General features: G+C 32.8%; 1 pseudogene; it reads right to left on the reverse strand.

Moving 5' to 3' along the window:
* Positions 1–3,589: 3,589 nt before the first annotated feature.
* On the reverse strand, positions 3,590–10,914 carry LOC105798329 (ADP-ribosylation factor-like; annotated as a pseudogene).
* Between the last annotated feature and the right edge of the window lie 3,393 nt (positions 10,915–14,307).

Below are 14,307 nucleotides of genomic sequence, written 5' to 3' on the forward strand. Positions count from 1 at the left end.
TTTCTTAACGAAACTTTAATACATCCTTAATATAATCTCGTAGACATTAAATAAATATTAAAATAATAACTCACTCATCAGAACTGTGGTCTCAAAACCATAATTTTTGACACCATTGAAAATAGGTTGTTATACGTTTGGCCCATACGGCCTAACACACGGCCGTGTGGCTTATATCAGTGCCTCACACGAACTGTCACACAGCCTGGCACATGGCTGTGTGACCCAAATCAGAGAGTTACACGGCCAAAGAGTAAGCAAAGGGAAAGTTGAAAAAAAACAGAAAAATTAATTGAATCATTTTAAAATAACTAATTTTTCAAAGTAGCATAAAAACAGTTTCGTATGGCTGTTGCAGAGACTCCAACACAAGACCAAAGAGTAAGCTAAAACCCGACCACTGAACCAACAAGCTCATTCTTAACACAAATTCACACAGAATTAAACTTAAACCGAAAGTTCAAGGATAAAGGTTAAATCAAAACAAAAAGCAAAATTTCTAAAAGTCGGACTTGAACCCCTAATCTTAAACACACAAAAACACACTTAGTCACTGAAGCAAATATTTAATTATAACAAAATTTAACAAACAAAAGTCAAATTTTGGGGGCATTATACCAGGTAGGTTTTTTAATGCCCAAAGGATTGAATCGTGAACGACTGATAACGTTAAGGACTAAATTGGGAATGCTTGATAACATTAAGGATTGAATTGGGCCAAAACAACTTTAAGGACTAAAGTGAAAAAATTTATATACTTTAGGGACTAAAGTGTGCATTAAGCCCATAATAAGATTTGAAACCAAGCTTTTCTAATTTGGGGTTAAAATCTTATTATATATATATATATATTTATCTATATAAAATGACAAAAAATTCTCAAAATAATATAATTTACTTTGTAAAGTACATATACTTTCATCAATTATCAACTGAGTTGGTGTTCGGTTAACTCGTGAGACCAAACTCGGCAGAAGGTTTAATACTAGTGGAGTTAAAAGATATAAAATGAAAAAAAAAACACCCTCAAAACAATCTAATTTATTTTGTAAAGGTAGGATATTTTCATCATTTACCAATCGAGTCGGTGCTTTATTGACTCATGACACCAAATTTAGTAAATAGATTAATATTAGTAGTGATAAAAGTTATAAAATGACAAATGCACATTTAAAATAATATAATTTACTTTGTAAAGTATGAATATTTTCGTTATTACCCAACTAAGTAATTGTCCAATTGACTCGTGATATCAATATTAGTAGAGAAACACCAAAATTCATAAGAAAATCAGATTCTATAATTTGGTTTATTAATTGTTATCGCCAATTAATTTTTTTATTTTAATTAAAATGTATAATTATATTCAAATATTTTATCATTTACCAAACAAAGACAATTTCGTTTAAAATTACACAATGCTATATAAAAATATATTTTTTGAAATCATATTTTAAAAAATAAAATAGGTTCTTTTACTAGGTTAAAAAACTAAAATATTATTTTAAAAAATTGTGTGGTGTGTATAATACTTCTATATTATAAAATAAAAATTAGTTGTAAAATTACTAAAAGTCTATTCCTTTTACAAAGCAATAAATATTATTTTAAAGATATCATAAATTTCATTATAGTACAATATATAGATGTGTCATAATCTGATATCTTTATTTATGTGTATAGAAGTTGTTATAAATTTCTAATTTTAATAGTTTTGGAAAAAGATAAAGAAATTGGATTGGATTGGACTGAATTTTTCTTTAATACCTTTTAGAATACTATAAGCCTAGTTTAGTAATGCTTTTCAAAAGCACTTTAAGGAGAATCGGCCAATTTTTGACTTAGAGGAAGCACTTTTTTCTCTCAACAAGCAGCTTGCTTAGGAATGCTTTTGTCCAAAAGTGTTTTTTTTTTTTTATCCTTTTTAGAAGTAATACTAAGACACCCTAAGTATCATATAGTTAATAAAACTATAATTTGTGTTAAAATATAAATTTTGTTATGTACCAAAAAAATCATTTTTAACTATTCTTATATGATATTGTAAAAGAAATAAACAAATGGTGATTGAATTGATAAATATAAATACTACTAAACAGTCTTTGTTAATAAAAATTAAGGTTTTAGTGCTTGACCATATAACTCAAATTAGGTATTAAAAATAAATGTTAATGACGTTAAAGTTTTAATTAGAAGGACAAATTCCTAACTTAAATAATCATCCAAAGGAGTTTTAGCCACTCATTAATTGATCAAATAACATTCTTCCTTACTTTCTTGGGATTTGTTTTATTTTGAAAATTTGGATTATTTGATAAGTTGCTATTGAAAATAATAAAAGAAAGCAAGACTAAATGTGTTCCACACAAAAGCTTTGTGGCTAAGATTAGGATTAGGCTGTTTCCAACCATGAAAAAGTCGATGGAAAACAACGTTAATATTGGATTAATGCTGTTTGTTTACAAACTGCAACATAAACCCAACTTTTTAGTTTTCGGAGATTATTAGTTTCCTAAAATGCCCATCTTTCCAATTTCTGTTTCTCCACTCATTTATTTTTAAAATTACATTTTATTTAGTGCCACCATGACATCAATATTTAATTTATACAAGTAATCAATTATAAATTGAGGAAAAGGTTGAATAATTTATTTTCTTTTTGTACACCATAGAGAAGAACAAAAAGGTTGTCCAACCTCGTATCAATTTAACTTCAAATTCACACCAGCACTGATTATCAATCCATTCAAATGATTCTAATTCGATTTCTATTTCCACCTTTCACTAATAAGCATTAAGCATTACAATCCAAAAACATCGAATTAGTCGCAATTATATGAGTGGGTTTTTTAATCACTCCGGAAAGTGAATAAAATTCAATTAAATTTGAAAATTTTGATGAAAATTTTAAATTTTGAATTAAATAGTTCGCATTATTCGAATCATCCAAATTATTCAATTAACTTGAATAAAAAATTATTTTTTGGTTTTACTCGAATATGAATTATACAATTCGAGTTATCCAAAATTCGAATAAGAAAAGGTAAAATTGCATCATTTTGATAAATGCTTATTTTTCTAAAGTTAAAACCATTAAGTTAAAAGACAAAACTACGTCATTTTGATAAATATTTACTCATTAACTTAAAAGGAAAAACCATTATATTGTTTATATAGTTAAATAATATTGTACTTCGTCTACTAGTTAAATAACTGGTCCATGTAAACGCAATATTAAGTGTAAATAATAGGATTCGTTAACTTGACTCGACTTGACTCAAAAAATTTTGACTCGATTCAATTCAATTCGAAAAAATTTCAAATTAAATTCGATTGCTAAAATAAGATTCGTCAACTCGCCTATAGAGGCTGTTACCAGATATAAATTTTTTACTCAGAAAAATAGGCTGAAATATCCACAAATCCTGATACGTAACAAAACTTATGAAATGAAAATAGAACCCAAGAAACCCCATTTACAAAGATGGCAGCTGAAGCAGTCACAACTAGAAAATCTGCTTACATTCTAACCTTCATAAGTTCTTGGATAAAGAGGAAGCTATGGATCGAAATTCCGACAATTCAAACAGTCATAACTATCAAGTACTTTGGATTTTAAAAGCCCAAGCGAACAAAAATATATTAAAAAATCAAACGGAACACTACGATTCAATCGGTTTTCCATTTTCTCTACCATTTAGCTAAAAGGAATCTGACCTACTTAGTCAACTGAATCCTATTCAAATGCGAAGAAAAGTTTCTATAATCAGATTTGCAGATTTTAGGGTTTATGCACTTGCCTTGCTAGCAATGTTGCACGAAAGCCTCATAGAGGCCCTCACCAGAAGTTGCACATGTACTCTGGATATACCTGTATTCACCCACCAAATCACATAGGAAAATTGCACAATCAGTTTTAAGAGTAAAACACGTCAAGGGAGAAAACCGAAAGCAACAGTAATTTTTTTTTACCAATGACGCTGGCGAAGAGAATGAAGACCAAGCTTATCGGTTATTTCTGCTGCATTCATTGCATTGGGAAGATCTTGCTTATTCGCAAATACAAGTAAAACTGCATCTCTCAGTTCCTCCTGAAATGTAAATATATACATGTACATGTATTATAATTAGTTCAAAGTGTGTTTTTCTTCCAAGTGTCAGGGAAGAGGTAGGGATGACAACGAATAATGCTAACTTAAATATTTGCAGATATTCAACTTGCCTTTTACACATTCAAATGTTATAATTATTATCCGGATGCGGATATTAACTCAGATATCGATTATCTAAACTCATTTTACTTTTGCGAATTATGGATTTGGATTGTGATATCTATTATCTAAACATACCTCATTCAACATCCTATGCAATTCATCCCTTGCCACAAAGATGAGACCCTGAGTGTTCTGGAATTAGTGCCTCCACAAAGGACGGATCTATATTTGAAAAATAAAGTTGGTGACAACATAATATTGTTATATGTTGCCGAAAATATGGGATGGATCTTGAAAATTGATGCGAAAATTCGATTCTTATGTACCTAATAGAAAAATACTGCACTAGTTTTTAAAATGCATACCCTGTCTTGACCACCAACATCCCAAACTGTGAATCTGGTTATATTCCACTGTCTCAACATTGAATCCTGCAAAGAAGTATGAACCAAACTTAAACAGACTATCGCCTTGGACTTGGTAAACCACTGAAAGTCATCTAACTAGGGAAAATAAATCCATACAATAATCTTTGCATATCTATTCGGATGCATTTTTTACATTGTGATTATCAAGAATGTAGACGTAATGAATGCTATCGCTATCAATTGCGGTAAACATTATAGGTGTAAAGAACCAAAACAGCAAAATAAGGGCTGTAATGTCGTGCTACGGCTGATGTTTAAATCCCTAAGAGGATCAATAGCCAGAAACTCCTACCTTATAAACCCCACAAACTCAGCAAAGCAAAACAGAACAGAACGTATTTAATAACCCATTCTTCCTATTGAAAACATGCCCTGAAGTTCATTGCAATCATTTATATCCATACCGTAGAATGTTCAGATAACATAAGCAGGAACTCCTAGTTATAACAGCTCACCAACTCAGCAAACCAAAAATCTGTAGTTAATAACCCATTCTTCCTAACAGAAGCGTGCCTTGAAGTTCATTTCAATAATCTACTGTAACTTACCACAGAATGTTCAGATAAAACAGGCAGGAATTCCTATTTCTCCCTCAAATTGACAAATCATACCAAATCGGATTATCTTAAGCTGTTTTCCTTTCCAAACATAGATAAAATTACATGGTTCAACCATGAACAGTAACATAAAATTCAATGCTACGATCATTCATAGACCATGATGCTCCAACGCTTCATTTTCTTACCCGTGTTCAACACTTGTGTCCGAAACATAAGTACAAAGATATAACCTCCAATGATACTCTAAATAAATTGTTAGAATTGAGTGACTCAAATTCTTGTAAAAATAAAACACAGTGGTAAAATAAAATAAAAATAAAATCCATATAGAACTACACTTCTTTTATTTTATTTTAGAATAAGGTTTTCATCCTTATTACACTTCATCTATTTGATATTGATTAGAATAAGGTGTTTCAACCTTACTACACTCCTTCTATTAGAATATGATTTTTCAAGCCTATAAATAAACATAGTCTACTCCTCTTGTATTCATTCGAATTCGACATAGCGAATTATCTTCTCTCTGCCCGTGGTTTTCTCTTTTCTTTGTGATACATTGTCATTATCGACGTTTTATTTTTTAATAAATTGGTATCAGAGCTTTCAGGTTGTTCATCTCAATCACGATAATGTCGTGTTTAAAGTATGAAATTCAGTTGTTGGATCGCAACACCATATTCGTTTTGTGGCAGATAAAGATGCAAGTAGTTCTTGTGTAGATGGACTTAGAGGATGCCCTACTAGGGGTAGATAAGATGCTTTCGACATTAACAGAGGAAGAGAAAAGACGTAAAGATCGAAAAGCGTTAACACAGTTACATCTGCATTTGTTTAATGAAATTTTGCAAGATATGATGAAGGAGAAGAACGCCACTGCATTATGGAAGAGGCTGGAACAAATATGTATGTTGAAAACTCTAACCAGAAAGCTGTATAAGAAACTGCGTCTTTATACTCATCGTTTAGAGGAAGGTGCATCTGTGCACGAACACTTAACAGTGTTTAAAGAAATTCTCTCAGACTTGGAGGTCATGGATTCCATGGAGGTTCAGTATGATAAGGAAGATTCAGGGTTGATTCTACTTTGTTCGTTGCCCCTATCTTATTCAACCTTTAGAGACACAATTTTGTATAGCCACGAGTCTCTCACAGTTGATAAGGTTTATGATTCTTTAACCTCGTCTGATAAGATGAAGTATCTTGTGGTTAAACCCGACTCTCAATGAGAGGATCTCATTGTTCATGAGAGATAAGATCGCAATGCTGATGATGACCGTGGAAGGACACATGAACGAAATCCTCGTGATAAATTTAAGGGTAGATAGAAGTCTTCAAATAGAGGTAAAACTTGTAACTTCTGGAAGAAGAAAGGGTATATTAAATCTAAGTGCTATAAGCTGCAAAATAAGATCAAAAGGGAAGCTACGAATTAAAAGGAAATACAACCAGAAAAATTTGGTAAAGCTGATGTTGTAGAATACTACAATAATGGTGAACTCCTAGTCGCTTCTGTCAATAATTTTAAAGTGAGCGAAGAGTGGATCCTTAATTCAGGCTGCACCTTCCATATGAGTCCCAATCAAGATTGGTTTACAACTTACGAAATAGTGTCTAACGGTGTTGTTTTGATGGGAAATAATACTTCGTGTAAAATTGCAGGTGTTGGAACAATTAAAGTTAAGATGTTTGATGGAGTTGTCAGAACACTTAGTGATGTGCGACGTGTTCCAAAATTGAAGAGAAATTTAATTTTGTTGAGTGCTCTTAATTCAAAAGGGTACAAATACACAACTGAAAGTGGGGTTTTGAATATTTCCAAAGGTTCCCTCATTGTGATGAAAGGGCAGAGAAAGACTGTCAAGTTATATGTTTTGCAGGGTTCTACTGTTACTAGTGATGCAGCTGTCGCTTCCTCTTCCTTGTCAGATGATGATATTACTATACTTTGGCATATGCGTCTAGGGCATATGAGTGAGAATGACATGGCAGAATTGAGCAAAAGAAGACTCTTGATGGGCAAGAAATTTTCAAACTGAAGTTTTGTGAACACTGCATTTTTGGAAAGCAAAAGAGAGTTCGATTCACCAGAGGAATCCATAACACGAAGAAAATGTTAGAGTATATTTATTTTGATCTGTGGGGGCATCCAGAGTGCCTTTGAGAGGTAGAGCTAATTATATACTAACACTTATTGATAATTTTTCCAGAAAAGTTTGGGTGTTTTTCCTCAAAAAGAAAACCAATGTGTTTTCTGAATTTAAGTATTGGAAAACTATGATTGAAAAATAGACAAGAAAACAAATAAAACACATCCACACAGACAATGGCTTAGAGTTTTGTTCTAATGAGTTTAATGAACTGTGCAAGTCAGAAGGGATCGTGAGACACTTGATAGTTTGTCATACTCTACAGCAAAATGGTGTTGCAGAACGAATGAACAAAACAACCATGGAGAAGGTTCGATGTATGTTGTCGAAGGTTAACTTATCGAAGCCATTTTGGGCTGAAGCAGCCTCTACTGCATGTTTTTTTATCAACCGATCTCCATCCATTGCCATTGAGAAACAGACTCCACAAGAGGTATGGTTTGGTAATCCTACTGATTATTTTGATTTAAAGATCTTTGAGTGTCCTATGTATGTTTATGTTAATAATGAAAAATTGGAACCAAGATCCATTAAATGTGTTTTTCTTGATTATAAAGCTAGTGTAAAAGGGTATAGGTTATGGTGTCTTAAAAATAGAAAATTTGTGATTAGCAAATATGTTTTCGATGAAACTACTATGCAACATAACTTATCTCTTAAAGACTCTTCTAATAAATAATAGAAAAAGTAGGTGAAGCATCAGATTAGTCCAAAATCTACAATAGAGCCGACTCCTCAAGTCAATACAAAAATTCAGAATAGAGTTGTTTCTTCACCACAATATTCTATAGCCAAAAACAGAACTAGAAGAGAGATTAAACCTCTAAAGAAGTATGCTGAGATTGATCTAGTAATTTATGCTTTAAATGTGGCTAAAGATATAGATACAAACCAAGAGCCATCTAATTATTCTGAGGCAGTTAGCTGTGAAGACTCAAAAAAATGGATGTTTGCTATGCAAGAGGAGATGGAATTACTCCACAAAGATAAAACATGGGATCTTGTGAAGCTTCCTAAAGGCAAAAAGGTTGTTTGTTGTAAATAGTGTTTAAAAAGAAAGAGGGGACTCTAGAAGTTGAAGAATCTAGATATAAAGCAAGGCTTGTTGCAAAGGGTTACAGTCAAATTCCAGGTGTGGACTTCATAGATGTGTTCCCCCTAGTTGTGAAGCATAGTTTGATTTGAGTTTTGCTCGGTATTGTGGCCATACATGATTTGGGGTTTGAAAAGTTAGATGTAAAAATTACATTTTTGCATAGAAAACTTGAGGAGGATATTTACTTGCAACAACCAGAGGACTTTACAGTCTCAAAAAAAGAGGATTATATTTGCTTGCTGAAAAATTCTCTTTACGATTTGAAACAGTCACCAAGACAGTAGTATAAGAGGTTTGATTCCTTTATAACTTCTCATGATTTCAAAAGAAGTAGCTTTGACATTTGTGTTTACTTTAAGAAAAACAATGATAGTTCTTTTGTGTATCTACTACTTTATGTTGATTACATGTTGATAGCAGTGAAAGATAAAGGAGAGATAACAAAAGTCAAAGCCCAACCAAGTGAAGAATTTGAGATGAAAGATTTGAGACCAACAAAGAAGATACTTGGTATGAAGATTCTTATAGATAGAAAAGCAAGTAAATTGTACCTAAGTTAGATGAGGTACATTGAGAAAGTTCTTTGCAGGTTAAATATACAGAGCGCTAAGCCTGTTAACACTCCTTTAATAGCCCATTTTAGACTTTCATCAGCTTTGTCTTCAAAATTAGATGATGAGATTGAGTACAGGTCATATGTTCCATATTCTAGTGCTGTGGGATCTCTCATGTATGCTATGGTTTGTTCACGTCAAGATTTATCATACGCAGTCAATGCAGTTAGCAGATACATGACGAATCCTGGTAAAGAACACTAGAAAGCAATTCAGTGGATTTTGAGATACTTACGAGGTACTATTATTGTTTGCTTACAATTTGGAAGAACTAGAGATGGATTCATTGGGTATATTGATGTTGCTGGAGACCTTGATAGAATAAGATCTCTTACAGGCTATGTCTTTACAATAGAAGGTTGTGCAATCAGTTGGAAAGCCACTTTGCAAACTACAATCGCTTTGTTTACCACTGAAACTAAGTACATGACAATTACTAAGGCTTGTAAAGAATCCATTTGGTTGAAGGGACTCTTTAGTGAACTCAATAAAGACATTCAAATCAGTACAGTATTTTGTGACAGTGAAAGTGACATCTTTCTTACAAAAGATCAAATGTTTCATGAGAGAACAAAACACATTGATGTTTGTTATCATTTTGTTCGTGATATTATTGCTCGTGGTGATATTGTTGTGAGCAAACTTAGTACTCATGAAAATCCTACAGATATGATGACTAAGTCACTTCCCATAACCAAGTTTGAGCATTGCTTAGACTTGGTTGGTGTTCATTGTTGAAAAATACCCCTTAACTTCCCATAACCAAGTTTGAGCATTGCTTAGACTTGGTTGGTGTTCATTGTTGAAAAATACCCCTTAAAGGGGTACACGGAAGAGGTAGAGAACTTGTTCGTTGAGAGTTCATAGTGAAGAACTTGTTCATTGAGAATTCGTGTTAAAGTGAAAATTGTTAGAATTGAGTGACTCAAATCTTTGTTAAAATAAAACACACTGGTAAAATAAAATAAAAGTAAAATCCATATAGACCTACACTTCTTTTACTTTATTTTAGAATAAGATTTTTTAACCTAATTACACTTCATCTATTTGATATTGATTAGAATAAGGTGTTTCAACCTTACTACACTCATATCAGAATATGGTTTTTCAAAACTATAAATAGGCATAATCTAATTCTCTTGTATTCATTTGAATTCGACATATTGAATTATCTTCTCCTTTGCCCGTGGTTTTTTTTCCCGAAAGGGTTTCCAAGTAAAATTTGTGTGTTTTTTATTTTTCATTCTCTTTTCTTTGCGATACATTGTCATTATCGACGTTCTATTTTTTATAACATAAATAAATAATAAAAAGTTCAAAAATTCTAGCCACACCCATTTTGACACATACCCAACACTCGTACTCAAGTCTGACTTATTTAGTTGGAAAAATTTACAGGAAAAGAACTTCAGAATATCTAACTATACCCGTGTTGGCACATACGCAACACTCAAACTCAAGTCCGAGTAAAATAGTTTGTCGATTATATATAAGGTAATAAAATTCACATACCACAAACAAGTAAAACCATACTTCACAACCCCAATTATGAATCAAATGAACCCTTTGGAACCATTTCTTTTGCTTCATGGCTACAATCAAGCGATCAAAGTAACTTTAGTTTAAGAAATTTCATGCTATCCAATTTTGAAACAACCAAAAACATGAAATTTATTAGACAAATGTGAGTTTACAATAACTCATCGATTGTTGGGATTGTGGTGACAATTTCGCTGAGCTTGAGCTTATATAGAATAGTTGTTTTACCAGCTACATCATGACCCACCATCAAAATACGCATCTCTTTCTTTGCAAAAAGTCGGCTAAATAACTTTGTAAATGACAGCCCCATATCTCTTTCTAGCTTACAACACTGGTATTCACATTAGAAAAGCTATTAAAATCCCCCTCGAAAAATCTTTAAAAGGAAAAAAAACTCCAATAAAATAATTTGGGATTTTAATAAGGGAATTTAATTTAGTTTACTTTTGTGGAGAGCTTGGAAGGAGGATCCGATCTATTTCTCTTTGAGAGTCTCCCATTTATTTCACTTTTTGTTTTCTTATTTATTTATTTATTTATATCTGAAAATATAATATGCTCAAATAATATTAAAGGATAAATAAAAATATATTATACAACCAACCCCAGGTAGTAAAGAGTCGACATTGAGGTGCCAAACTTTCCCGTCAATGTGAGCTCTTGGAGAGGATCAACTTGTTATCCCTAGAGTAACTTTTATCCGTTGAAAGACGACCCTTCCACTCGGCACCACCGAATCATTAAAGCTGACTTTCGTCCCTACTCGATGGGTTGTTCTTGCAATCAAGCTCCCATCTACTTTTGCACTTAAGGGCCAATCTCCATCTAGCACGAGCCTTTGCACGCCTCTATTACGTTTTAGGAGGCCTACGCCCGTTAGAAACTATCAACCTGAGACTGTCCTTTGGCTTGTAGGTCTTGGCACAAGGTTAAAATTCTAGCTCTTCCAAAGTGGATATTGATGGCTCGGTCCCCCTTAAGAGGAGGCCTTCTTCGCCTTCCACCTAAGCAGCGCAAGAAAATCCCAAAGCCATGTTGGAATGTTGAGGAATTAAAAAATAAAGATAGAGGAAAAATGAACTCAAAGTTCTTGTGAAATTGATGTAAGTTATTATTCACATATCAAAGCTTTATATAGGCAAAAGAAAACATCTATGAACTAGAAAATAGGAGCCACTACTAACAGATATTCAAAAATAGTAGAACAAATCAATAAAAATATTAACCAAATCACTAACAAGCCAACTCCTAAATTCAAGGTCTGCAAACCACCTATTTTGACTCAATCAACCCCACATACAACCTTAACAAATCCTCCCTTAAACCAAATATTTGTAAATTTTTGGTTTAAGAAAAATGTCAGCTTCAAACCAGTAAATCTTCCAAAGTGCAGATTCCAAGCAACTTCCTCAACTTTTAAAATGTAGCTATCTTTAGAGATTTGGTGAAGATGTCAGCAACTTGGACTTCACTCCTACAATAAACCAAATCAATGACTCCATTATTTGTGAGGTCCCTCAAATAATGAAACTTTACATCTATATGCTTACTTCTTCCATGTAACATCGAATTTTTGGAAAGTTTGATTGTTGAATTATTGTCACAGAAGATTGTTGTTGCTCCTTGTTGCGATAAGTGTAGTTCTTCAAGAATTTTTCTCAACCAAATATTGGCAGGCACAAGCTGTAGCAGCTACAAACTTAGCTTTAGTGGTAAAGAAAGTGACAATTGGTTGCTTCTTTGAAAACTATGAAACAACCCTAAAACCCAACATAAAAGCATAACCTGAATTACTCTTTCTATCATCAAGATCACCAGCATAATCATTGTCAATGAAGCCAAACAAATCTGAATTTTCACCCTTTTTGTAAAACAATCCGTAACTAGTAATACCTTTCAAATATCAAAATATTCTTTTTACAGCTAAAAGATGAATCTACTTTGGGCACTCCATGAAAATGCTAATGAGACTTACAGCATGTTTAATGTCTAGTCTTGTTGCAATTAGATACATCAAGCTTCGCACCATTTGCTTGTAAGAGGTGCTGTTAATCTCATTTCCTTCAAGATTTGGAACAAGTTTTAGACCAACTTCACTCGGTGTGCCAACAAAATTGCAATTTTTCATACCAAACTTGTCCAAAATTTCTTGCATATATATTTTTTTGAGAAATAAAAATTCCAGTAGCAAATTGTATCACTTCAATGCCAAAATAATAATGTAACATGTCAAGATCAGTTATATCAAATTCAACCATCATGGAATTCTTAAATTTTCCAAACATGACAACATCACTCCTAGTAAAAATAAGATCATCCACATACAAGCAAACAATAATCATCTTACCTCCTTCACTAACATTGGTAAAAAAATGTATGCTCATACGGACACTTTTGAAAGCCTTCTTTTAGAAAGTAAACTTTGATGCGGCTATACCAAACCTTTGGGGCTTGTTTCAATTCGTACAAGGCTTTCTTTAACATGTGCACTTTTTTCTCATTTCCATGCTTCACTTATCTAGGAGGTTGATCAAAAAATACTTGTTCTTTCAAATCACCAATAGAAAGACCAGTTTCACATCTAATTGTAAAATAGGCCATGAATGTTGAGCTGCAAGAGCAATCACTAACCTGATTGTATCATGACGAGCAACAGTAGCAAACACCTATTTGTAATCAACATCAAATTCCTACTTATAGCCCTTAGCTACTAGGCGCACCTTGTATTTGTCAAACTCACCATTTTTCTTTAATTTTGTCTTGTAAACCCACTTCACACCAATATTTTTGTGCTCTTTTGAAAGATCAGTCAACTCCCAAATGTTGTTGCGTTCAATGGTTGTCATTTCTTCACTCATTGCCTTTCTCCTTTTGGATTCTTTAACAACTTCTTCAAAAGCTATAAGATCACAATCTAAAAAAAAAGTAAAATGAGTGACTTCCTCTTCTTTAATTCCTTCTACCATAAAATTCTCCATCCATGGAGGTCTCCTCTTGTTACGTTAAGGACGATCAATTTGTTGGTTCAGCTACTTGTTGCTCATTTTGCACTCGCTCTATTGGATGTTGCCTTTCATCTTCATTTTCACCATCAACGTTAGCTTGTATTTATTATAAAATTCTCGATCCATGGAGGTCTCCTCTTGTTACGTTAAGGACGATCAATTTGTTGGTTCAGCTACTTGTTGCTCATTTTGCACTCGCTCTATTGGATGTTGCCTTTCATCTTCATTTTCACCATCAAAGTTAGCTTGTATTTATTGTTCACCGTTGCCTGCATCTCGATTCCAAAACTGATCCTCATCAAACATCACATGACGGCTAATAACAATTTTCTTGGTAATAGGATTCTACAATTTGTATGCTTTTGATTGCTCACTAACACAAAAAAAATGATTTTTTCTCCTTTGTCATCAAGTTTTTTCCTCTTTTGATCTGGAACATGGGCATATGCAACACACCCAAAAATTCTAAAGTATCTACAACCGGTCTATGTTCACTCCAAGCTTTCTGTAGTATGATATTTTAAACAATTACAGTGGGACTTCTGTTCAAAATATGAACGCTCCAATTGACAGCTTCAGCCTACAAAGCTTTTAGAACTCCACTCCTTGTCAAAAGACTTCGTACCATGTTCAAAATTGTTCAAATTACTTCTTTATTCCTTTCTCATAACAAAAAACAACAAACTCATCCAAATTGT

Source organism: Gossypium raimondii, chromosome 9, assembly GCF_025698545.1.
Source record: "Gossypium raimondii isolate GPD5lz chromosome 9, ASM2569854v1, whole genome shotgun sequence".
NCBI classification, from domain to species: domain Eukaryota; kingdom Viridiplantae; phylum Streptophyta; class Magnoliopsida; order Malvales; family Malvaceae; genus Gossypium; species Gossypium raimondii.